This window comes from Callithrix jacchus, chromosome 4, assembly GCF_049354715.1.
Source record: "Callithrix jacchus isolate 240 chromosome 4, calJac240_pri, whole genome shotgun sequence".
NCBI classification, from domain to species: Eukaryota; Metazoa; Chordata; class Mammalia; order Primates; family Cebidae; genus Callithrix; species Callithrix jacchus.
The window spans coordinates 102,286,855-102,313,453 of NC_133505.1; the positions used below are offsets into that span (position 1 = coordinate 102,286,855).

At 35.5% G+C, this 26,599-nt stretch overlaps 1 long non-coding RNA gene across 1 annotated transcript in view; it reads right to left on the reverse strand.

Moving 5' to 3' along the window:
• Window positions 1-2,293: 2,293 nt before the first annotated feature.
• Window positions 2,294-26,599, reverse strand: part of LOC118152694 (uncharacterized) — a 44,493-nt gene continuing 20,187 nt past the window's right edge. The window contains exons 3-4 of the long non-coding RNA XR_004741426.3: window positions 24,199-24,298; window positions 2,294-8,728 (exon numbers count right to left, since the gene is read on the reverse strand). This is a non-coding gene — a long non-coding RNA (uncharacterized LOC118152694). The remainder of the gene's footprint in view (window positions 8,729-24,198; window positions 24,299-26,599) is intronic.

The following is a 26,599-nucleotide window of genomic DNA, read 5'->3' on the forward strand; positions in this document are numbered from 1 at the left end:
GGCTAAATTTGGCCCATGGGTTATAGTTTGGCAATACTTACTCTAAACTATAAGCTTTATTCAGATATTACCAACTTTGGCACTGATGTGTTTTTGTATTTGTTTTTTGTTTTCTGTTCCAGAATTCAATTCAGCTCACTGTATAGTCATATCTCCTTGGTCTCCTTTAATCTATGATAGTTTTTTTAGTTTTTTTTTTTTTTATCTTTCATGAACTTCATACTTGAGAAGAATACTGGCCAGACATTCTGTAGAATATTCCTGAATTTAGTTTTGACTTATGTTGTTGGATGATTATATGGAGGTTATGAATTTTTTGAAAGACTATCAAAGAGGTGATATTTATTCCTTACGGCATCATATCTGGTGTGCATAATTTCAGCATGACTTATTCTGGTGGTATAAATTATCTGTCATCATTTGGTTAAAGTAGTATTTGAATTTTTTTTTCCAATGTAGAAATTATTATTTTTTCCTTCCTAAACTCAATTTGATAAAAGCAAGTTTCTTAAGTTCAGTGCCCTCAAGGAAAGGGGAACTAAGCTCCACCTCCTGGTGGGAAAACTTTCAAAGAATTTGTGGACATATGCTAAAACATCACAGTAATCCATAAATATTTTGTTGGAGATACTGTGAGGCTCTGCCAACATCATGTTACTAGTTAATATTTTGTCCCCTGATTTTTGCAAGCATCAGTGTCTTAATTACTCCAGCAATGTACTAGTAATTATTTTCTATTTCCTTTAGTCCTTCTACATTTATTAATTTGAATTGTTCTGTTAAAAAGTTTGTCATTTGTCTCTGTTTGTTTACTTGTGCATTCATTCATTCATTTATTCAATCATTATTTATATCAATGTACACTATTTTGCATTTCCACTAGCAATGAATTAGAGTTCTTATTGCCCTGTGCTCTAATCAACACTCGATGTAGCCATCTTGATTTTTTCCATGACATTGTCAGGCTGCAAATTTTCTGAACCTGTGTGTTCTACTTCCTTTATAAAACTGATGCCTTTAATAGCACCCAAGTCATGTCATTAATGCTTTGCTGCTTAGAAATGTCTTCCACCAGATACCCTAAATCATCTCTCTCAAGTTCAAAGTTCCACATATCTCTAGGGCTGGGTAAAATACCACCAGTCTCTTTGCTAAATAACAAGAGTAATCTTTGCTCCAGTTCCCAACATGTTCCTCATCTCCATCTGAAACCACCTCAGCCTGGACCTTATTGTCCATATCACTATCAGACTTTTGGTCCAAGTCATTCAACAAGGCTCTAGGAAGTTCCAAACTTTCCCACATCTTCCTGTCTTCTTCTGAGCCCTCCAAACTATTCCAATCTATGCCTGCTACCCAGTTCCAAAGTTGCTTCCACATTTTCAGGTATCTTTTAAGCAATGCCCCACTCTACTGGTACCAATTTACTGTATTAGTCCATCTTTACACTGCTGATAATGACAAATCCGAGACTGGAAAGGAAAAGAGATTTAAGGGACTTACAGTTCCAAATGTCTGGGAGGCCTCAGAATCATGGCAGGAAGAAAAAGGCACTTATTACATGCTAGCAGCAAGAGAAAATGAGGAAGTCACAAAAGGAGAAAACCCTGATAAAACCATCAGATCTATTGATACTTATTCACTACCATGAGAGCAGTATGGGGAAAACCACCCCCATGATTCAAACGATCTCTCACCTGCTCCCTCCCACAATATATAAGAATTATGGGAATTTGATTCAAGATGAAATTTGGGTGGGAACCCAGAGCCAAACCGTATTATAAGCCATACTTGGACTTTAGCAATTTCTTAAAAAAAAAATAGCTACATGTTATTACTGGTTTATATGGTGTCTAGGCTCAAGTATGCAAATTCCAGGGTCCTGTCTTTCTCATTAGTTCTTTTGCATTAGTTCTTTTCCCTGCCACTGCAGTTCTCTGATGAGTTAAATAAAATTCTTTAATTTGCAGTTTGTACAAATTTTTTTCTTGTAGTAAGGTTGGGAGCAATATCCTTTCCAGCTCTCTACATCTTTGAGCTCTCAGCTGACATTTGAAAAGATTGTTTAAATATATTCAAGAATATTGCTAAGATTAGACTGTCTTTACTCAGCCCAAAGAGTGTTATGATTTGCAGTGATGCCATAGATATGAAAATAGGTGAGTTCTTATGTTACCAATGCATAGATTGGCAATAACTGCAATATCAGTGCATAGAATGATTTTAAAAAATAATTAAAAATCTAATTACAAATACAACAACAGATGTTTTGCAAATGTTAATGGCTCAGTTGTTCAAATGCTTAAACATACTTTATTTAAACAAAGGTCAACAACAGAAAGAAAGAATTTCATTAGACTTATATCAACAGTTCTAAAGAAAAACTACAGCATGGCATTTACAAGTAGTATCTCTATACAAATTGACAAAAGAAAAATTAATAGTGTGGGCATGACACTCGGGATAAAATGTCTAAGAAATTTCAGCATCGTTTTAAGAGACTTCAAAAAGTAACCTCCAAACCACCCTTCAAGGCACAGCCAGAGAATAATCTCACTCTAATTGTCACTTTCACAGAAAGTCTCAATGCACTTATGTTTACGAGATGATCCCAATATCTCAGCTTTGTATAAGCCAATGTGTAATAGTATAAAAATGTTTACAGATAGAATATTCTAACACAGTCTTAACAGAAAAATGGTGGTTAGATATAAAAATAAGTGTCTCCAAAGGAGCAGGGATATTGTTAATTTGTACTCTGAGCATTGTTATGGATGCAGATTTGCAAGTTTGGGCCAGGAACTAGAGATAAATGTTGCTCTATATAATAGTGATAGAGGAATGAGGAAAAACAAGAGGAAGATCAAGAGAAGAGCAAGGAAGCTGGCAGCAGACCAGTGTGCTAGCAGGGTAAGAACAGCCACCATAGTCTCCAGTTGGGAAATAAACCATTTGATTTTAAGTTATTGTGAAGTCAGTAAGAAGGCTTGGGTAAAAAAAGCTGCTTCACGTTACTTCCTTATATCCACGGTGTTTGGAGTGTTACAATCCCAGAGCAGAAACTGTTTAACCCCAGGGAAAGGATAAAATACTTCTTCCAGAAGCAGAAATCAACCAAAAGGTACTTGGCAATACCTCTTCTCATCCCCATGTTCTTCTATAGAACTCAGCGAAGTCTTGAAAGAGCTATTAGATTTTCACACTTCCAGAAATGAGGCAACCTCCACACCTCCTGTGTTTGCCAGCAGCAGTCTACTCATGTGTCTGATTATTTAACTTAATTTTTTAGTTATAACTGACACATCATAATTGCACATATTTATGTACTTATGATGTACTTATGAGGTACAATGTGATATTGCAACATATATATATACATGGCATGATGATCAAATTAAGGTAATTACCATATTCAGCACTTTCCAACATTTATCATTTCTTTGTTGTGTCAACATTTAAAATCTTCTCTTTTGGTCATTTTGAAATATGCACTACATTGCTATTTGCTGTAGTCACCCTACTGTATCATAGAACGCCAAGTTTTTTTCTTCCTAATTGTAACTTTGCACCCACTGACTAACTTCTCCTGGTCCCCTACCACCACTTACCTCAGCTTCTAGTAGCTACTCTGTTACTATTGCTTTGAAATTAACTTTTTTAGATTCTACATATCAGTGAGAACATGTGGTATTTGTCTTTCCATGCCTGGTTTATTCCACTTAATGTCCTCAGGGTTTATCCATGTTGTCACAAATGACAGGATTTCATTCTGCTTTATGGTTAAATTTTGTCCACGTGTGTGTGTGTGTGTGTGTGTGTGTGTGTGTGTGTGTGTGTGTGTGATGTGTGATAGTTTCTTGATCCATTCATCTGCTGATAGGCATTTAGGTTGATTCTATATCTTGTCTTGTGAAGAGTGCCGCAATAAATAGGCACATGTCTCTTTGACATACTGATTTCATTTCTTTGGGGTATATAACTAATAATGGGATTGCTGGATCATATTGTAGTTCTATTTTTAATTTTTTGAGAACCCATTATACTCTTTTTCATAAAGGCTGTACTAATTTACATTTCCACCAACAGTATGTCAGAATTCCCTTTTCTCTGTTCCTCACCAGTATTTGTGTGTGTGTGTGTCTTTTGGATAATAATCTTTCTAATGAGAGTGAGGTGATAACTCATTGTGGTTTTGATTTGCATTTCTCTGATGATTACTGATGCCGAGCACTTTTTTTATGTATCTATTGGCCATTTGTATGCTTCTTCTAAGGAAGGTCTATTCAGGTCTTTTGCCCATTTTTAATGGGATTATCTGTTTTCTTGCTATCAAGTAGTTTGAGTTTCTTAGATATTCTGGGTATTAACCCCTTGTCAGATGCTTCATTTGCAGACACTTTCTATTATTCTATAGGTTGTCCCTTCATTTTAATGACTGTTTCCTTTGCTGTGCAGAAGACTTTGATTTAATGTATTCTCATTTGTCCAGTTTTGCTTTGATTGCCTGTGCTTTTGAGGTATTATTTTCAAATCCTGATCCAGTCTTCTTTGTAACACTAGAGTGTCATCACCCATTTGTTCATAGAATATATCACTCTTTTGAGAGGTTAGGAGATTGTATTTGGTGTTTGTGTTTATAATAATGGAAATGAAGAAAAGATTCTGCTTATTCATCTATCCATGCACCTCCAAACACAGGAACCACAGAGCCCTAGAGCAGGCCCAATGGAACAAAATGTTTCTGGAAAAGTCATTACAGCAATCTACTCATGCTTGTTCCTGATGTTGTGTATAGCACATTGTACTTGGTAAGGATCTCATTTCTTTCCTGAAGATAACCCAGTGAAATAGGCAGTGTTATTCTCAGGGAATTTACATATTTTGATGCCAACGCTAAAGTGCTAGTTACCAACCACAGCTGTGTCTTCCTCACCTTATCACCACATTCAAGACTGCCTACTTATGATCGCACAAAATTATCAGACAGGAATATTGGAATCTTTCCAACGTTCCCATTAGTTGCATAGAAACAAAATGAAAAAGTTCCTTGAGAAAGTTCCCTTAATCATGAAGTGATTAGCTAATTGCCTAAAAACCTAAAAATAAGGACCATAATATTATTTAATATTGAAAATATTTATGATTGCTAACAGATAATTAATATCTTTAAGTACTAAATTTCATATTTACTCTAATTATAAACAAAGGACAGGACTGTATTATATGCCCTAGAAAAATATTTGAGGAAATAACAGAATGTATCAAAAACTATATAACAGTATTTCAGTATTCTCACTGTGATGGGTTATCTGTAATTTTCACTTTATAAATTTTTCTTTGACATCTTCCAGTTTCCTAAGTTATATGAATTAAACCTGTGAACTGAAAAAAGAAAATATGGTTGTTCTATATTAAGGTCTTTTGGGTAGATATTGCTATCCTCCTATAATTAGAAGATTTTTTTTCCTCCCACACAGCTGAAGTATTCTATAATTTTTTAAAAAAATGAAATGTTATTTTTAAAATAGCCAAGAAGCTATTGAATATAGAGTCATGTACTATCTTTGGTAAACCAAAAGATCACAAGCTTGGAAGCAAGTTTATGTATTTTAAAATAGTATCTTTTAAATAGGTCAACATCATTACTTTAGAAAGAGATCAACTGATCAAATGTATTCATCTTACAAATGAAAACACTTTCACCGAAGAGATAAAATGCCTTTCCCCAAATCACGAAAAGAGTAGGATACCTGGAAACAGGGCTTGGGTCTTCTCTCCCTGACTCCAGTGTGATTATTGGATTATCACAGAAATATTAACTATTTAGTACAAAATGATTTGTAGTCTTTCATAAAGGTAGCTAATCTACTACAGGCCAGTCTTCATTTGCTCATCTTAACAGGTGTCACATCTAGAGAACCAAAACTAAACTTACAGCTGAAACCTTGACTTATCCCACACAATTAAATTTCTTTCATCATCCATAGGCAAATGAGAAAAAAAAATAGTGTTCTGTTTTGGTCAAACGAGAAGGTGGGTTGAAGAGAAATAATTTCTATGTTTACAGCTGGCTCTGAATTCCTAAAAAGAAGAAGGCATTTACCTTTGCTTAGAAAATACCTTGATAGAAATCTGAGGAGGGAAAACACTAAGGCCTTAGGAACAGTTCTATATAGAAACAGCAAAGTAAAAAAAATAGTAATATTGCCATACATAGCCATTTAACAGAAACTTGGAGCTGAAGAAAGAGCCTGTGGTAAAGAATGTCAACTTAAAACAATAAGATCTATAAAAGCAGAAAAGGAGAGCTTTGTTTCTTGTAAAAAATTACAGCCTGTAGGTTGGGGAACAGAACCTCTGGCAGAAGTTGAAAGCAGGTGCTTCAGAGACAAAAGGTAGAGAGACTGAGATTTCTTTTTGAGATTAGGTATGCATACAAATATAGTAGGATATAGGAGAATCTTATGAATATTTATGAGGGAACCCTAACGCATGCATATATGGTACCTATGTCCCATGATCACTTGATCACTTTGGGGTGGAGATTTAATATTAAAGTAAGGTAAAACTTGGCTGTTTACATCAGAAGGTGAAACACATGACACAGAAGCATCTTGTACACAGCCTCTGTGGACCAGGCAAGACCACTTTGAAGCTGATGGTCAGGATGGAATGCTTTTTAAGGCTAGTATTTTTTTTCATCACTTTTCGTGATGAAACCATGTGAAGTCACAGGATGTTGGCCACTACAACAGGTGTTCTATTAAGCTGAAGGGAGAAATCTTCCAGACACAGATTTTCAGGAACTGTTTTCTGTTTAATGTAGGAAAGTGGTGAGGTGGTTAATGAGATAAGGGAATATTGAAGCATGACCGACCGACTGCTTGCCTTGCCAAAGCTCTAGAATCTAACATTCATCTGAGGTCTCTTTTGCCAAAAGGAGTCAGATTAAATTCACTGGGAGCCCTACTGGATATATTTTTATGTCACAGGAAGAAATGAGTCCAAATAACATAGTAGGATGTTGAACAATGAGAATGAAAATGAAAATGTTGATGGAGTGTCTAAAATCCTTTGAAGAACAGTGACATTTAAATATAATTTCTTTTATTTGCTAACCGTACCCTCATTATTGAGTAAGGAAAAGGAAATATTAAAATTAGAAAAAGAACCACCAAAATTTGTTACAAACCTAAACCTCTAGGACCAGTGACTGCTAACATATTTTCTAATGTTTTATGTACTTCTTTACTGAGGTTCTATTATTTGCAAGTAGCAATATATGAGTTTTAGATGTTCCACATTCTTTTTTCACATTTAGTATTATTTGAATGTTTTTATTTTAGGTATCCTGGTGGGTTTGTAGAGGTATCACACTGTTGTACCAGGCACTATTTTAGGTGCTTTATATGTAGTATCTATTTAATCCCCAATAAACCCATGTGGAAACAGGCATTTATAAATGTCAAGCCAGAGTTAGAATATGAGTTGTCAAACTGTGGAGTTTCAGGTCTTAACCTTTGTTATAGCTGCCTCTACAAGTACCACATCAGTTCTTTTCTTCATTTTCCAGCACATCATTCTACAGGTATGGTTGTTGTAGTGAAGGAAATTAAAATCAATCATTCTTTTTCCATTAGCTCAGAATATTAATCAAATTGATGTGGCATTTTCTCCCTTTAACCTATGACATTCATAAAGCTGTCTTTGAAACACAGAGAAATTAGCATCCATTCTGAAAGATCAGTTAGCATGACTGATGAAACAAAGGAAAGCTCTAGAACTGTCATCCAATTGTAATTGTGCACAATTTAAGGTTTTAAATCACAAACAATATGATGAATACCTCCTTTACCACACCTGTAAATACATTTTTGGTAAAGTTAAAAGTGTAACCAATCCATAGGGCATACTAACTTACTCTTTTAACTATTTGTACAGTAAGGCTTAAGATTGTGAGCAATTTTCTTCAATATACAAAAATGAAAAAAAAAAGAAGTAACTCCTTTCCCTGTATTTATTTTAATTAAAAGAATTTTTAATAGACAAATAATAGTTGTGTGTATTTATGGGATACAATGTGATATTTTAATATGTGTATAGATTGTAGGACGATTAAATCAAGCTAATTAACATGCCCTTTATCTCATCTACTTTTTATTTTTTATAATGAAGACCTTTAAAAACTACTCTTTTAGAAATTTTGAAGTATATGTCATTATCAACCATGGTTACCACGCTGTGTAATAGAGCACTAAGACTTACTCCTTCTAACTGAAACTTTATACCCTTTACCAACATCTCTTTCTCATTTCCCACTTCCACAGCCTCCAGCAACCATGATTTTACTCTCTGCTTCTATGAGTTTGACTTTTTAGATTTCACATACAAGTGAGATCATGCAGTATTTGTCTTTCTGTGGCTGGCTTATTTCACTTAGGACAATGTCTCCAGGTTCATCCACATTGTTGCAAATGACAGAATTTTCTTCTTTTTAGGCTGTGTAGGTACTTTGTCTTCTTGAACATTCTTCTTTATTCATTAAATAAAACCAGAAGCTTGAAATTCCCCAAATGTATGATAAATTGACTATATTACATCCACTTTTCTTTTAACCTATGGGTATCTTCTACTAATTGTTGGTGACTTGCTGCTTCTTTCTATCATGTAAATGAGTCCACGTGCTGACAGTAGTTGGAATCTCACCAACATGGTGTAATTCAGGTTCCTGGGGGTGAAAAAATAATCTCACATGAAATTGATAATCTTGAGACAGAGCCAAATGTAACTATTTATTTTGTAATTTTTATTCTGAATTTTGGTGGGCAGGGTCAGGGAGAGGTGCTAGAAGAAGACGGTATTAAAGAATGCAGAGTTCCCTAAACATATTTTGGCAAAAGTAAGGAGAAGGAGAGGTATGGAAGTAGGAAACCTCAAGAAAGAAATTAATTTAGGGAAAACATATTCCATTTTCGTCTTAAAACTCATGTATCAGTAACAGTGTAGTGTTTTAACTGCATATTATTTTGAAAGTACATATATTGACAAAATTTTCTATTGTAAACCATAAACATTTGTGGAAAGTTTATCTTTACTGCATAGTACTAACTCTTTTCCTGACTTTAGCAATAAAAACTATAGCCAGCCTGTAATCCCAGCACTTTGGGAGGCCGAGGCGGGTGGATCACGAGGTCAAGAGATTGAGACCATCCTGGTCAACATGGTAAAACCCCGTCTCTACTAAAAAATACAAAAAATTAGCTGGGCATGGTGGCGCGTGCCTGTAACCCAGCTACTCAGGAGGCTGAGGCAGGAGAATTGCCTGAACCCAGGAGGCGGAGATTGCGGTGAGCCAAGATCGCACCATTGCACTCTAGCCTGGGTAACGAGAGCGAAACTCCGTCTCAAAAAAAAAAAAAAAAAAAAAAAAAAAACTATAGCCTTGTACTTGGATTTGAATGGATCTCTTCAAGAACTGCTTGAAAGGAGATGATGAATAACACTGCTCAGGTAGCTCATTCCACATACCGTTTTCACAAAGTGCTAAACAACACTGAGAATACCAAGGCAAACAAGGAAATCAATAACATCAACATGATTTTAATGAAGAGTAGTATTTGTTCTCTAAGTATAATGAAGAAATGCTGACATTTTGCAGTGTTGAAAATCTAGAGACAGGTAATATTTTATTCGAAAAGTGAAATTTCATTATAGAAACATTAGGTCTACAATGGTCTAATATGATGAGATCACCACAAACAGAATAGAATTCTCAAGCCTCTGTTTCAGGTTGTATTTTCTGTTTTTAAGACAACTCAGATTGAAATAACTTCCTAACTTGTTTGTATGTACATATTTGAATAATTTGGGAAATGTTTAACACTGTTTTCTATTGTATTACTCCACTTTTGTTAAAAGTTAAACCATCAAAATACAACTTGTATACAATGTTTTTGTGCAATTCTTTCATAAATAACTCTTCAATCTGATTGCTATCAAGTAGAAATAATTCTAATGTGAATATTCAAAAGAGATCAGAGTTTTATATCTGTCATTATTTCTTAAATTTACCACATGCTAATCAAATTATACATTTAATTATCAAGATTTTACTTTAATTTATTGATTTGCATATGTGTGATATTCTTTTATGGAAATAAATTATATTATGCTTCCTAAAACTTTCAAGAAAATTTGTAAGTTTGAATTATCTTCTCTCTACTATCAGATGCACAAAATATCAATATTTTCTCAGTAATAATGATGTAATATTAAGTATGCTATAAGCAATGAAGTTTAGATCATTCTTAATAAAACAGAAGTGGTTAGACAATTAAAATCTATACAGTGAAATCCTTCCTCATATAAGTCCTACAGATAAATCAGAATTTTCAGCAAACTACTTTAGAACAGCCAACTTGACCCTGAGTCATCTCTCTATCACTTAGGCTATTTTCAAGTATATCACTAAGCTATAATTGATCTATGTTCTTAATATAATTACAGAGGAATTCAAGGTCTACATTATTTTATTTAAACTGAACTCCAAAACAATCAGGAAATATAGAATTTTTGCAGATGTTTTTATTTAATAGCAGACTTTTTTTTTAGGAGAAAAGGAATCTTTTTAGACCAAATTAGGTGAATGTTTTCAAGTGAGATGTAAAATAAAAAAATGATTTCCCACCAGAGCCTAAATCATAAATCATTTTCAAATAAATCAATGTACATTCCCTTCTGGTCTGGGATTTCATTTTCTTATATAATACATCTTCCTGAAACAAATGAAACTATCGTACACCCTTGCTAATAGAAAACTAATGGTAGGTAATACCTCAGATCCCTCATTTATAATACTTTTATACTTATTGCTTTATATCTCCATAAAGCTTAATTTTTATGTTTCACCGGAAAATTTCTAAGGAAGGAAAATCTGTTCTAAATCATTAGCTTTGTGTATTGGAAAACATATATTCATTATATATCATAGCAGGTTTTAAAAGTCAATTAGAATCAATCAATAGGAGTATTGCGTAGGATTTTGAATGCCTGATCTAGTCTTTGATAATAATTTTCAAAAGCATTCACATAGATCTAATTGACATTTATACCTTCTTTCAGAATTGGGTTTGCTCTGGAAAGAAAAATAACAACAGGATAGGATTAGATGACTATTACATTTTCATTTCTAGCTTTCAAATAACTGTGTTATTTATACTGAGGTAAAATTAGTGCTTTATTTTGTGGAGTTATGTAGACGTTGGCATCAAAAAACTTAAGAGTGTAAGAGAGAATTACGCTGATACAAGATAACAGTTACAAGCACCCATAAATTGGAGGACATGAAGAGTTAGGGAAGTGCAGAAGAAAAGATGTTCCTTCCTGTTTCTGAGGAGCAGGATCAGGGAATAATGCTCAGAGGAAGTGACTTTTGAACTTGACCTTGAAGGATGAGTAAGAGAACCAGGTGTCAAAGAGGATCAAATGCTTCACAGCACACTTATTTTATACATATATATATAATATATATACATATATTATATATAATATATATACATATATTATATATAATATATATTTATGTGTATAAATGTATATAAGTGTATATAATATGTATATAATAAGTGTGCTGTGAAATGTATATATATAATTGCATTTTAGGTTCTGGGGTACATGTAAAGAACAGGCAGGATTGTTGCATAGGTATGTACATGACAATGTGGTTTGCTGCCTCCATCCCCATCACCTATATCTGGCATTTCTCCCATGTTATCCCTTCCCAACTCCCTACCCCCTGCTGTCCCTCCCCTAGTCTCCCCCCCAATAGACCTCAGTGTGTGATGCTCCCCTCCCTGTGTCCATGTGTTCTCATTGTTCAACACCCCCTATGAGGTGTTGAACATGCAGACAGCACACTTATTCAGGCCTAGTAACATCTTACATACCAAAGTACTGAGAAATGTCATCTTGGGAAATGTCACTGTGCAAAACTAGTAGCTGTGGCCACTGTAAAGCAAGAGAGGCATAATCTGAATAGTGTTCAGTGAGAGAGAAAAAGATGTAAAGGGAAGGGAAGAAGACTTGCTGCAGAGACAGACTCAGACAGACTTGGTAACTGTCTTATAAATTAAGAGCAAGTGAATACAAGTTTCCTAAAGCTCAGAGCAGTATTCACGCTCTGCTGTGACTTCCAACAGTCATGACAAGAAAGAAGGGTACCCACAACTACAAATGGTGTGCCCACTTCCACAGCTATTACAATAAAGAACACCACCTGTGAAGATAACAGGCAGGAATCACAGCTTATTTAACTGTGCAATGTTAAATATCACCTCACTGGTTTCATTTCTTATTCTTCTCTGCTGGTTTGTCCTGTACTCCATCACTTCATGTTCGAAGGTCCCAGGGCTCAGTCCGTGGTGGGCTTCTTCTCTCTCCATGCTCACTCTTGGGGATCTCTTCCATGCTCAGGGCACTAAACACCATTTTTATGCAGATGAATTCCAAGTTTCTATCCCTAGCCAAGAATCTCACCTACACTCAGAATTGCCTATTTGACACACCTACTTCAGTGCTTAAGACACTTCTCAGATTCGGCATATTTTAAACTAGTCTCCTGATTCTGCCCCCTCAGCATTCCTGATTTGCTGCCACCAACTATCTTCCTCTTCCAGATGTTCATGCAAAAAACTTACAGACATTCTTGACCTCATTCTTTTTCTCTCAGCCTACATCCAATGCATCAACATCCTGTTAGATCTATCCTTAAAATTGAGCCGGAATCTGACCTATATTCATTACATTACTCTCCTGCCTGGCCCAAATTACTTGTCTGGCTCTTATCTGATCTCTCTTCCACCTTACAGTATATTCTCAAGTAGAATAGCCAGAGGGATCCTTTTAGAATATATCTCAAATAACAGGACTACTCTGCTTAAAACCCAGTGTGGCTCTACATTTCCTCTGAGGACCGATATTTCCACACATTCTGACCTCATCTTCTACTACATTTCCTTTTTTTTTTTTTTTTTTTTTAGTCGGAGTTTAGCTCTTGTTACCCAGGCTGGAGTGCAATGGCACAATCTCAGCTCACCACAACCTCCACCTCCTGGGTTCAGGCAATTCTCCTGCCTCAGCCTCCTGAGTAGCTGGGTTACAGGCACACGCCACCATGCCCAGCTAATTTTTTGTATTTTTAGTAGAGACGGGGTTTCACCATATTGACCAGGATGGTCTCGATCTCTTGTCCTCGTGATCCACCCGCCTCGGCCTCCCAAAGTGCAGGGATTACAGGCGTGAGCCACAGCGCCTGGCCCTACATTTCCTTCTACACACTCCACATTAGACACACCAGCTTCCCTGCCGTTTTTCAACTAAGTCAGGTAACTTCCAGCACAAGCTGTTTCCTCTGCCTAGAATGGACTTCCCCAAAACAACTGTAGAGCAGACTCTCACATTGGTCAATTCTGCTCAAATGTCACATTCGCAATGAGATCTTCTGTGACCACTTATTTGAAGTTATAACCATCTTCAAATCCCATCTTTCCTGTCCCATCTAGTACTTCAACCTCCATTATTTTGCTCCTTTTTTTTCTATTCGCTTCCATAAAATTTATCAACTTTCTATTATACAACATGATTTAATTATTTACTGGATTTTCTATGTGTTTCATTCTCTTTATTGGTAGATAAACTCCATAAGTGCAACGATCCTCCCTTTATCCACTCATGTATCCCAAATACTTACAACATTAACTGCCAACAAAATGATAATAACTTGATACATTGATTAATACAGTAATATTTGCCTGTTTGCAATCTAGGGAAAACTGTCTATGTCTATGATATTTTGTGCCATAATTTTCAGTTTGAGTTTCAGGGCTCTGTTTGTTTTACTAAATAAGGTGGGGGTTTGCCCCACCTACACCACAGGCTATGAAGGTTTGGATATGGCATACAAACTATCTATGCCAGAAAAGTTCAAGGGAATTTACCAATAAGGCATTCTGTTCCCAGAGCATTCAGCAGAGTCTTTTTATGAATTTCTCAGGTTTTTCTTCTGTTATTTTCTATTTTCTGTGGAAGGAGAATTTAGAAATTAAAACATATATATATGTATATATTTCATAGGTATATCAACTCTTAGAAATATATATATATATATATATATATATATATATATATAAACAAACACACACACAGATATTTTCTAAATATACTAGCACTTAACATGAGAGCTTATGAAGTCTAACTTGGTATTAAAAACAGGACTCTACAGTCAGAGTGCTTGTGTTTGAATCCTGGGGTTTGAATTCCAGTTACTAAACATGCAAGCTTTGGCAAGTTATTTTACATGCTATGATCAGGTTCCCCAACAGTGAAAAGGCATAAGTAATAGTATATATCTCTTTGGGTTAGAATGAATTATTCAATACACGTAAAGCATATCTGGAATTGAAACAAAGGATTCAGTATTTCAATTTCCTATGGCTAAAATGAAAATAAAATCACTGGACAAGTGATAGTACTTTTTTATGATAGGTGAGATTTGTTTTATTAAAACTTTTAGTTTATGCTTATGCAGCTAATGCTGTGGAATCCTCGAACTTTTTGGTTCTCTCTCTGTATGAATTTAATAATCTGTGAACAAACACTTGATAAGGTGCTACATAAGAGGATTCTGCCTTTTTTTCTGGTGTGAGGAATTCACTGTGGATGTGAATAATTTCACCCACTAATTTATGTGTTTAATTGTAAAGTGCTTATGTTGTGTTAAGCATTCTCTGTAATAATACGACAGGAGCCTCCCAGATCTGCTGCATCTATATTTCTTGAAGGACATCAGGACACCTAATTTTTAGTCTCTCCCCCAGGGACTTTTGTTCAACAACTCTGTACCCTGTGTCACTCGGGTGAGGGCTCCTTGGTATATGTTCTCAGAGCTTTCTGCATTCATTCTGTGCCACTTTTCTTAGCACCAGAATTGTACTGTTGCAGTTATTTGTATAATTACTATTTTAAAGTCACAATAAAGGTTCATATGAGTATGAATTGTGTTTGTCTTATTTATTTGTTGTATTTCTACTACAAGTTTTAATAAAACCGGAGAACTAGGAGTAGACACTCACTAATTTTTTTAAATAAATGAGTAAATAGAGACTACTATGCAAAGCATTCAAAACAATACAATATAATTCTTAAAAGCATCAATTTTAAAGGGAGAAAATTTTTATTTTGAGTCTTTCTCTACCATTTTATATAGCAAAACTTCCTCAAGAAAGTTACATAATGTTTCTGATACTCAGTTTCCTCATCTGAAAACAGATTTTAAAAATTTCCTATCACCGCAAAGTGAATGTGAAGCAGAATCATATATCTAAAAAGGTCTGCACATTCACCAATACCCAGGATATAATAAATTGTGGCTATTATTATTAGGTTTATTATCAAACCAGTTATTATTATACCTTTATTTCTAATTTCACCTTTCATTAATATTAAAAAAAACATTTTTATGCAACCTTATTGGTTTTCATTTAAAATAACTTTCCCTGAAAAATATTGTAAAATTATGTATCTGTTTTAATAAGTGTATATATTTGCTATGAATTAAGCCAATAATTACTAGACTCTTCAGATGCAGATAGCAGCAGCCTAAAGTACTTAAAAGCAGAAAATAACGACAGGTTGTACCTCACTACCCAGCAACAGATTTAATGTTCCAGTGAAGGTAGGGATCAGTCTCAACCCTGCCTCTTCTGACTGTATTGCAGCAAATGGTGCTAGAATAGTCATATGGTCTGTTCACATGAAGAATGATGAAGTCCCAGCCCCCATAATTGTAAGAACTCTATGGTACCTTGCAAGAAGATCCACTTGAGACAGTTCTAACAATTTTCTAGTGGTTGGATCCAGCCAGGTTTTAATCAGAATCAGGCAACAAAATCCTCGGTTTTGTGATTCATCTCAGGGCTGGAATGAATCTAGGCCTCTGAATACTAGTCCAAGGGGAATGAGTTTCTTGATTTTAAACCTTGTTTATGCAAATGCACTGATGCTTGATTAATACCTCTAGTCAATTCAAAAATTTTAAACATAATTAATTTCATCAATGAAAATAATTTCTCACATCCTTTATACCAGTTCTAACCAGAGACAAAGAGAGCTGACTTGCTTTTAGAGTCTTTAAAAGGCAGTCTAAAAGCTTCTGCCTTTAGAGTCTTTAAAGACTTTAAATGTGGCAGGGCACAGTGGCTCATGCCTGTTATCCCAGCATTTTGGAAGGCCAAGATAGGGGGATCCCTTGAGTCCAGCAGTTCATGACCAGCTTGGGCAACATGGCAAAATTTTGTCTTTACAAAAATACAAAACTTAGCCACCTTGCTGGTGTGTGTCTGAAGTCCCAGCTACTTGAGAAGCAGAAGTGGGAGGATGACTTGAGCCTGGGAAGCGGAGGTTGTAGTGAGACGAGCACCACTACACTCCAGCTTGGGCAACACAGCAAGACCCTGTCTCAAAATAAAAATTCTAAAAAAGACTTTACTGCCGGGAGTGGTGGCTCAAGCCTGTAATCCCAGCACTTTGGGAGGCCGAGGAGGGTGGATCATGAGGTCAAGAGATCAAGACCATCCTGGTTAACATGGTGAAACCCCGTCTCTACTAAAAATACAAAAAAAAAAAATTTGCTGGGCATGGTGGCATGTGCCTGTAACCTCAGCTACTCAGGAAGCTGAGGCAGGAGAATTGCCTGTATCTGGGAGGCGCAGGTTGCAGTGAGCCAAGATCGCACATTGCACTCCAGCCTGGGTAACAAGAGCGAAACTCCATCTCAAAAAAAAAAAAAAAAAAAAAAAAAAAAAGGCTATACATAAGTTCTGATAACTGTTTCTCCCAACACCACATTTTAACCACTCTGAGAGTATATATAAATAAAAAATTCACATACACACAGCATTTTCTATGCTGAAATGTTTTATGGTAAATTAAAGCAATGTAAAAATGTTTGCTAGATCATTTTATATTGGACATTTTGCATCCTAGAGATACTCTTTGTGCCTCAGTTTATGTCTCTAAAATGCAGATAATAATACTAATTACCTTACATGTTTGGTGTGAGTTTCAAATGAGTTAACAGCGCCTGACCTATACAGAGGATTCAGTAAATTTTGCTACTACTACTGCTACTATCATTTTATTATTACTAATACTTATTGAAGATATCAGCAGATCAATAAAAATTCTCTGGGCTCCAGGTTGTAATTCTCCTGGACATTATTTTCTCTGATTCTCAGGAGTCTGCTCCCTTTTTCCTGCATCACTTAATTCTTTCTAGGTTTCTGTTTATTTTTTTCCATTTACGCAGTTAGGAATAAAAGAAATCTCCAGGTTATGTGCATTATACATGGTTTCTACACATATCCCTCTCGGACTGCTCAGGTAAGTCTCCAGGTAACTAGTGACTTCCTAGGAAATCAAATTTATTCTCTTAGGTTGGAAATAAGAGTATGGATTAATATGTAGTAGAAATACAAGCAATGAACAAATGCTGACTTCCCTCATAGGTGTGAGACCAGATTTTAAGCCTCTATATCAGAAGATCTCAACTTATGGTTCCTAGTTTTTATTTAGATGTCAAAAGTAATTGCTTGTCCTATATGGTACTTTTTCATTGTTACTGCTGTCGATTGCTTTGTTTTACTTAATTTGAGGCAACATTTAAAAATCGGGAGATTTTCCATTAAAACCAACATCTCAAATATCTCTTGAAATAGAAGATCAGCGGATAAATACCTGTGTAGAACCAAGTAGCAGGTGTTCTCCTTCCAGACAGCATGGGCTTTCAATTTGCCTCAGTGCTTCCATCACTCAGGCACTTGCCACCATAAGGTAAATCAACTCTTGATAATTTTTATATGTGACTCTGCTCTTCCATTTCTTTTGGTGCAAATCTATTTCTTGTACTCAACCAACCTACATCTGTTCCCAAGTTCTTACTTAATACTAAAATGGGTAAAATGTCAGGCTTCTATCTATTGCCAACCCTTCCACTTGTGTACTGAATCCCAATCTATTTTTGCATACTGAAAGATTTTGCATTCTTCTGCACTATCAGTTTTTTTCTCTCAACTGACTTTTGCTCATTAGCATGCAAAAATGCAGTAATATCTTCCAACTTTGAAACACTGTTGTTTTTAACATCCTAATTCAAACTACTACCTCATTTCTGTTTTATAGCAAAATCCCAAATAGTCAAGGCATGGTAGCTCTCCTCCACTTCTTTCCCTTTTTCTAATCATTGTAATCAGGATTTTATTCCCTCTCCTCTACTGAAACCACTCTTGTCAAACTTATGAATAAATTCTATCTTGCTAAATCCTAAAATTAACTCTTTGTGGTTACCTTAACTAGATATTGCAACAGCATTTGACAGTCTTCATAACCCTGGTTTGAAATATTTTCTTCTGTTAGTTTCTATGATTCCATATTTTCATGTTTTTTCCTCCTAGCTTATTGACTGACTCTTTTTAGGCTTGAAGGGTATCCTCATCTTATCTGCATCCTGTTCCTTAATATCCCATTCATGTTTAATGTATAATACCTCACTTGCCACATCTCTTGTCACACTCTGACCATACTCATGCACTAGGCTTTAAATATTTCTCTAAGTACCGATTACTCTCAGAATTCTGTCTCCTCAAATATTCTGAACTCTGCACTCGTATGTCCATGCCAATTAAATATCGCCACTTGAATACAAATTAGGCTCTCAAGCATACATATCTGTACCTAAACTCTTGATTTTCTTCTTCAGCCTTGCTTTTACACCAGCTTTCCCCATCTCAGTGAAAATATTCACAATTTATCAAGTTATTCTTTTGTTACTCTTCTTCTTTCATCACTCTTGATGTATAATCTCTCAACAAGTCTACTGCTACTTTCTTCAAGGTATTTATCTAAATCTGACCACAGGTCACTATGAACCATCACAAAAACTCTAGCAAAGACTACCCTTGTTGTTCACTAAGACTACCACAACAGTTACCTAACAAGTATCCCTATCTTATTCTCAAATTTCTAGTCAGTTCTCTGCCATTATGACCTTCATAAATATTAAACCAAATCCTGTTATGTATCGTGATTAAACCCATCAGATGGTTTCCAGTTACTAAGGTGACCAACTTGTCTCACTGTGCCAGGCACTTTCCTAGATTAACATGAAAGTTCCATGTTCCAGAAACATTACTGGTACCAAGCTAACTGAGACAGTTAATCACCTTAACTGTAACATACATAATAAAATAAAATAAAAATCCCTACTATTGACTAGATCTAAACATGATCTAAGGCCTGCCATTCTCTCATATGTCATATGCAATCACTCTTTGCTTTGCTCACTCTATTCTAGCCACAATGGCCTTCCATGGTTACTCAAACATATTAACCTTGCCTCTGCCTTAAATATTTATTTAATAATTAAATGAATCTAATAAGAAGTATAAAAGGAAAAGACAATTAGGGCCAGGCATAGTGGCTCACGCCTGAAATACCAGTATTTTGGGAGGCTGAGGTGAGTGGATCACTTGAGTTCAGGAGTTCAACACCAGCCTGGCCAACATGCAAAAAATACAAAAATTAGGAGAACATGGTGGCACATGCCTTTAGTGCCAGCTATTTAGAAGGTTAAGGCACAAGAATCACTTGAACCTGGGAGGCAGAGGTTGCAGTGAGCCAAGATCTTGCCACTGCACTTCAGCCTGGGCAACAGAGCAGGACTCCAGCTCCAAAAAAAAAAAAAAAAAAAAAATTAGGGTGGTGACATGTTTAAAAAACTAATAAAAATAGAAAGAGAAATTACCCAAATTTTACTACTAAAAATAATCAAGAAATCACAAAGGAAGACAGAAAGAAGGAAGAAAGGATAAACAGAACTACGAAACAGAAAACAACAAAATGGCAAAAGGAAGTCCATACTTATCAATAATTACTTGAAGTGTAGATGATTTAAATTCTCTACTCAGAAGACAAAGATGGCTAAATCGAGTTTTTTAAAAGTGTGAACAGTATGCTGTCTACAGAAGCCTAATTTTACTTTTAAGAACACACTTAGGCTGAAAGTGAAGGGATGGAAAAAGAGGGCAGATTACGATAATTAATTTTATGTGTTAACTTGACTGGGTTCAGGGATGCACAAGACACAGGTAAAACGTTTTTTTTCCTGGGTGTGTTTGCTAGGGTGTTTTCAGAATATATTATCATTTGAATCGGAAGACTGGGTAAAGATGATTCACCCTCACCAATGTGGACAGGCATTATCCAAGCCATTGAAGGCCCGGATAAAACAAAAGGTAGAGGAAGAGTGAATTTGCTTTCTCTTCTGGAGCTGATATGCCCATTTTCTTCTCCTGTTGGACATGAAAACCCCAGATTTAAGGCCTTCAGAGTGCAAGACTAGCAGCAAGGCTCACCCAATTCCCCTACCCTCATTCTCACACCTTACACCTTTGACTAAAATTAGGTATCATTATATCATTAGATATCCTGGTTGTCAGGCCTTTAGACTCAGAGTAATTATACTAACAGTTTTTCTGGTTCTTCAGCTTCCAGACAGCACGTTTTAGGACTTTTTGGCACTCATAATCATGCAAACCACTTTCTATAATGTCTTATCTAATTATCTATCTATCTTTATCTAGATGGGTTTATTGGTACATAGCCCCATTATATGTCAAGGAGCATCTGTATAGGAAAAAAGCTTCTTGACATTGGTCTTGGCAAGGATTTTTTTCACTATGACAACAAAAGCACAAACAACTAAAAATAAACAAAACTAAAAGTAAATAAGCAAAAATAAATGAGTGGGAGGCCTACAGCTTTGTTCTTTTTGCTTAGAATTGACTTGGCTATGCAGTCTCTCTTTTGGTTCCATATGAAGTTTAAGGTGGTTTTTTTCCAGTTCTGTGAAGAAGGTCATTGGTAGCTTGATGGGGATAGCATTGAATCTGTAAATTACTTTGGGAAGTACGGCCGTTTTCACGATATTGATTCTTTCTAACCATTAGCATGGAATGCTTTTCCATCTGTTTGTATCCTCTCTTATTTCATTGAGCAGTGGTTTGTAGTTCTCCTTGAAGAGGTCCTTTACATCCTTTGTTAGTTGTATTCCTAGGTATTTTATTCTCTTTGTAGCAATTGTGAATGGCAGTTTGTTCTTGATTTGGCTCTCTTTAAGTCTGTTATTGGTATATAGGAATGCTTGTGATTTTTGCACATTGATTTTGTATCCTGAGATTTTGCTGAAGTTGCTTATTGAAGAAAAGGGAGAATAATCAAATAAATACAATAAAAACAATAAAGGAGATATCACCACAGTTTCCACAGAAATACAAATCACCACCAGAGATTACTACAAACAACTCTACGCACATAAACCAGTAAACCTGGAAGAAATGGATAAATGCCTGGACACTTATATCCTCCCAAGCCTAAAGCAGGAAGAAGTTGAAACCCTGAATAAACCAATAACAAGGGCTGAAGTTGAGCCAGTGATTAACAGCTTACCAACCAAAAAAATCCCAGGTCCAGATGGGTTCACAGTCAAATTCTAACAGACATACAAAGAGGAGCTGGTACCATTCCTTCTGAAACTATTTCAAACAATACAAAAAGAGGGAATCCTCCCCAAATCTTTTGATGAGACCAACATCATCCTGATACTAAAACCCGGCAGAGACTCAACAAGAAAAGAAAACTTCAGGCCAATATCCATGATGAACCTAGATGCAAAAATCTTCAATAAAATACTGGCAAACCAATTGCAACAGCACATCAAAAAGCTTATCCATCATGATCAAGTAGGCTTCATCTTGGGGACATAAGGCTGGTTCAACATTCACAAGTCTATAAACGTTAATTCACCACATAAACAGAACCAAAAACAAAAACCACATGATTATCTCAATAGATGCAGAGAAGGCCTTTATCAAAATTCAACAACGCTTTATGCTAAAAACTCTCAATAAACTAGGTATCGACAGAACGTGTCTCCAAATAATAAAAACTATTTACAACAAACTCACAGCCAATATCATACTGAATGGGCAAAAACTGAAAGCATTCCCTTTGAAATCTGGTGCTAGACAAGGATGCCCTCTCTCACCACTCCTATTCAATGTAGTACTGGAAGTTCTATTCAGAGCAATCAGGCAAGAAAAAGAAATAAAGGGTATTCAATTAGGAAAGGAGGAAGTCAAATTGTCTCTATTTGTAGACTACATGATTGCATATTTAGAAGACCCTATCATCTCAGCTCTACAATTATTTTTTGAGACAGAGTCTCACTCTCTATCTCAGTGGGGTGATCTCAGCTCTCTGCAACCTCCATCTCCTGGGTTCAAGCAATTCTCCTCCTCAGCTTCCTGGGTAGCTGGAACTACAGTCATGTGCCAAGATGTCCAGCTAATTTTTGTATTTTTAGTAGAGACAGGGTCTCACCATGTTGGCCAGGATGGTCTAGATCTCTTGACCTCCTGATCCACTCCCCTCGGCCTCTCAAAGTGCTGGGATTACAGGCACGAACCACCACACCCAGCCAGCTCTAAAATTTTTAAATGATTGATTCTCCTTTGCTTTTTCCTATGTTCTACGCACATTCATAATTTCCAGATGCAGCAGTAATAAGCACACAATATATATGAACCTGATCAACTAGGGTTGCCACAAATGAGAGAAAAATAATGCTGGCTATATGTTGCCTCTCCCACCAATCCTAAGCAGTATATTTTGAATAATATTAAATGGGATTTTTCAGTGAGATGTGGACTGAGGCAGGGTGCAGTGGCTCTTGCCTATAATCCCAGCACTTTGGGAGGCCAAGGCGGGTGGATCACTTGAGGCCAGGAGATCAAGACCAGCCTGACCAACATGGTGAAACCACATCTCTACTAAAAATACAGAAATTAGCTGGGTGTGGTGGCGCATGCCTGTAATCCCAGCTACTTGGAAGACTGAGGCACAAGAATAGCTTGAACCCGGGAGGCAAGGTTGCAGTAAGCCAAGATCGCACCACTGCATTCCAGCCTGAGTGACAGAGGGAGGTTGTCTCAAAAGAGAGAGAGAGAGAGAGAGAGAGATGTAGACTGGTTCATGTCATCAAGCTTTTAGCACTTCCTTGCGGCTCAGTTCCACTGTCACTGTTGTGTAATTTTTTGGATAGTAGGATAAAGTTTCCTTTGCTCAATTTCCTCCTATTTCTTTTTATTATTCTCTTTTAGATCAGATATTGTTCTCCTTTCCACCTTGGTGTGTACAATCTTCAAATATTTTGTAATAATGTGCCCTGCCCTAGTAGCATTCTAAAGCTAATTTTAAACCCCTAGAGCTGCATGGAAATTCTGTTGCTTACATTTTTTTTCCAGAGAGGTAGAATGCAAATCAGGTTATTAATATTTCAAATCTAGCTTCATAATACCATGTTTAAAATTCCATTTTTTGTTTTAAATAGAATAACTTCTCTCACATATTCCATTTCTAAATGGCAAAAATGCTAAGAAAACAGAAAAGTCATACCTCCTGCTGTGTCATTTCACTGCAGAATGGAAAGGAATTGTCACATGAAAAGTTCAGGTAGCTGCTCAGAAAATCTAACTCAACTTACATTATTCTTTTTATTTCACATTATACATATCCTAATTTCACCTCGCTATAACCTGTGCTTATTTTTATATTCCCTGAAATATAATTTTCCTTGCTATTTAATGTTAGTACATTCTTTTTATTCTAAGAACTTATTCACGTTCTAAGGTATTTCATTTTACTCACTTTATAAACTGTCTATTTATTTGTATAAGATTCATTTTTTATCTTATTCCTGTGAAGGACAGATGATCATTGTCTGTCATCAGAAAATTTTATGAATATATATCCTGCATGTTTTATTTTTCAAGGAGATAATAATTCTTTGTATTACTACAGCATCTTTCATTTTATAACTCTCAGTGCTTCAAAAATTATCCAATTGGTATTTATATAGTAGTATATTTAATTTAAAAAATTAAATGGCAGTAAACATTTTTAAAATATTTAGATATTGGGATTAAAACTAATTCTATAAAGCAATGGAAGGTAAATTAGCCTCCTTTCTTGGAATAGTTAATTTGGTTACAGCATGGCCCATCCATGTCACTGTCATGGATATCTTACCATTTGAGCTTCTTCTGGTCTAACTGGGTTCCAGGAATCTTCAAATAGGTATATGTTTCAGTCATCCCCTTTTTAGATCAGTGATGATTTCTGAGAGAACCTGGAACATAGAACATAATAAATGTTAATTTCTCATCTATTCTGAGTAGAGGCTAAAATGCATCTTAGAACTGATCATTTTGGTAAAATTACACAAATTATATGCAACTTAAAAGGTCATGGGATAAGGATAAATTTCTCATCCTATGCCACTGCATGTGATTATGAGTGCTGCTCATTCTGTTTGTGTTCAATCCAGTAAGGGAACAAAAATGTACACATTAAAATACAGTGGGAGAGTCAGTTCTAAGTGTCAGTGGGGTCTAAAGTAAATCACTAGAGATAAAATCATAAATTGCACCCTGGAAACTCAAGAATATTTTCAAACTCTAGTGCTCAAATTTGAGCAGTGGAGTTCGCATTCCAGAGGGAGAACAATAAGTAACATCAGTTCTGAACGACTGAAGCTTACCATCTGAGTAAAGTCAAGAACGGTTTGTAACAAGAAAATGAAAGCTTCCTAAGATAGTGACTATAAGCATTTTAATTATACGTATGCTTTGGAATCAAAGAAAAATTTAAACATCTAGAACACAACAAAGTGACAACTGTAGAATTTTTCAAACTTCTGTTATTCATAAGTAAAATTTTCTTCTCCATGTTTCTTTCTTCTATTCCACAGCCAATCAATTTGGGTTCTCATTATCCCTATTTCAAATACTCAGGTAAATAATAAAATTAAGTCAGTTTGAGAGAAGTGACTCTCTCCTTAACTTTTTCACCTGTTCAAGGCCCAGAAAAATGAGCTGTACTCTTATGTGAAGAGTATTTGAGTGAGACTAGTTTCTTTGAAAATGGAATAGTTTGGAAATGTGTATGTCAGACTGATATGTTCCTTAGAAGGAATGGTAGCAGATGATGACCATTGAAATTTGGACAGGGATGAAAACATTTTAAAAACTGCTGTTCCATTAATCATTGATGTGTAACAGGACACCTCTAACTTAGTGTTGTAAAACAATCATTTTTTTAATGTTCACATCTTCTGAGTCAGGAATTCAGGTAGGATACTATAGGAACAACTTCTTTCTATTACATTATGTTTGAAGTCTCAGCTAGGAAGACATAGTGCCTAAGGATAATGCAATGGCTAGGGGTTGGAGTTATCTGAAGGCTTTCTACTTGAATGACTTGCAGTTGATGATGGCTATGGGCTGGGACTTCAGCTAGGTCTGTGGGTCACAATACCTACACACGGCCTCTCCATGTGTCTACTTGAGTTTTCTCACTTACTATTTTAAGGAAAAAAAATACATTTAAAGGAAAATGAACATGAGAAAATGTTTATATCATTGCCATATAGGAAAAAGAAGTTAATGTGTATGATTTTTTTAAGGTTCTTAAAAATTAGTGAAAAGGTGAACAAAGAGAAATTAAAGTTCATTAAGAAAAAAATTACAGAGAGTTAACAAGTGCATTAAAAATACTACCTTCCCAATCACACAAAGAAATGCAAGTAAAATTAACAATGAGATAGCTTTTTCACCTTATCAGATTGACAAAGACGAAATTTTGGAGGTTACCTTCAGTTGTTAAGAGTGCAAAGAAAAGGAAAGTCATATTCCAGACTGTCCTCCAAAAAATTTATGTAAGTTTACACTATCAGTGAGAGAACAAACTTACATAAGTTTTTGGAGGACAGTTTGGAAAATGCATAATAATTTAAATTGTGCATATGCTTTGGCAGAACATTTTAATTTCTAGGAATTTATCTTCAGGAAATTCTTAAACAAGTACAAAGATGCATATAAAATGTCATTCAAAATTGCATCATTTATAATTAAGAGTAAAAAATTACATATAATTACATATTAATGATAAAATAATAGCACAGTGTATAATTACTAGTAAAAAATTACAAATAACCTTACCTATTTTATAAAAAATAAGAATTGTTCAGATGTCATTAAAATAATTCTGCAATTTATTTTTATTGATGTAATAAGATGTCCAAGATATAATAATAGTGGAGGTAGGGGAAAGCATACAAAACATCATGAACTATTTTTATTTTATTTGTTTATGTGTTTGTTTGTTTATAGATTTATTTATTTTGAGATCGGGTCTTGCTCTGTCATCCAGGCTGGAGTACAGTGATGCAATCACAGTTTGCAACAGCCTCAAGCTATCCTGGGCTCAAGTGATCCTCTCCCTTCAGCCTCCTGAGTAGCTGGGACAGCAGGGACGTGCCAGGATTATCAGCAAATTTTTGTATTTTTTGGAGAGATGGGGTTTCACCATGTTGGCCAAGCTGGTCTCAAACTCCCAGGTTCATGCAATCCACCCACTGTAGTCTCACAAA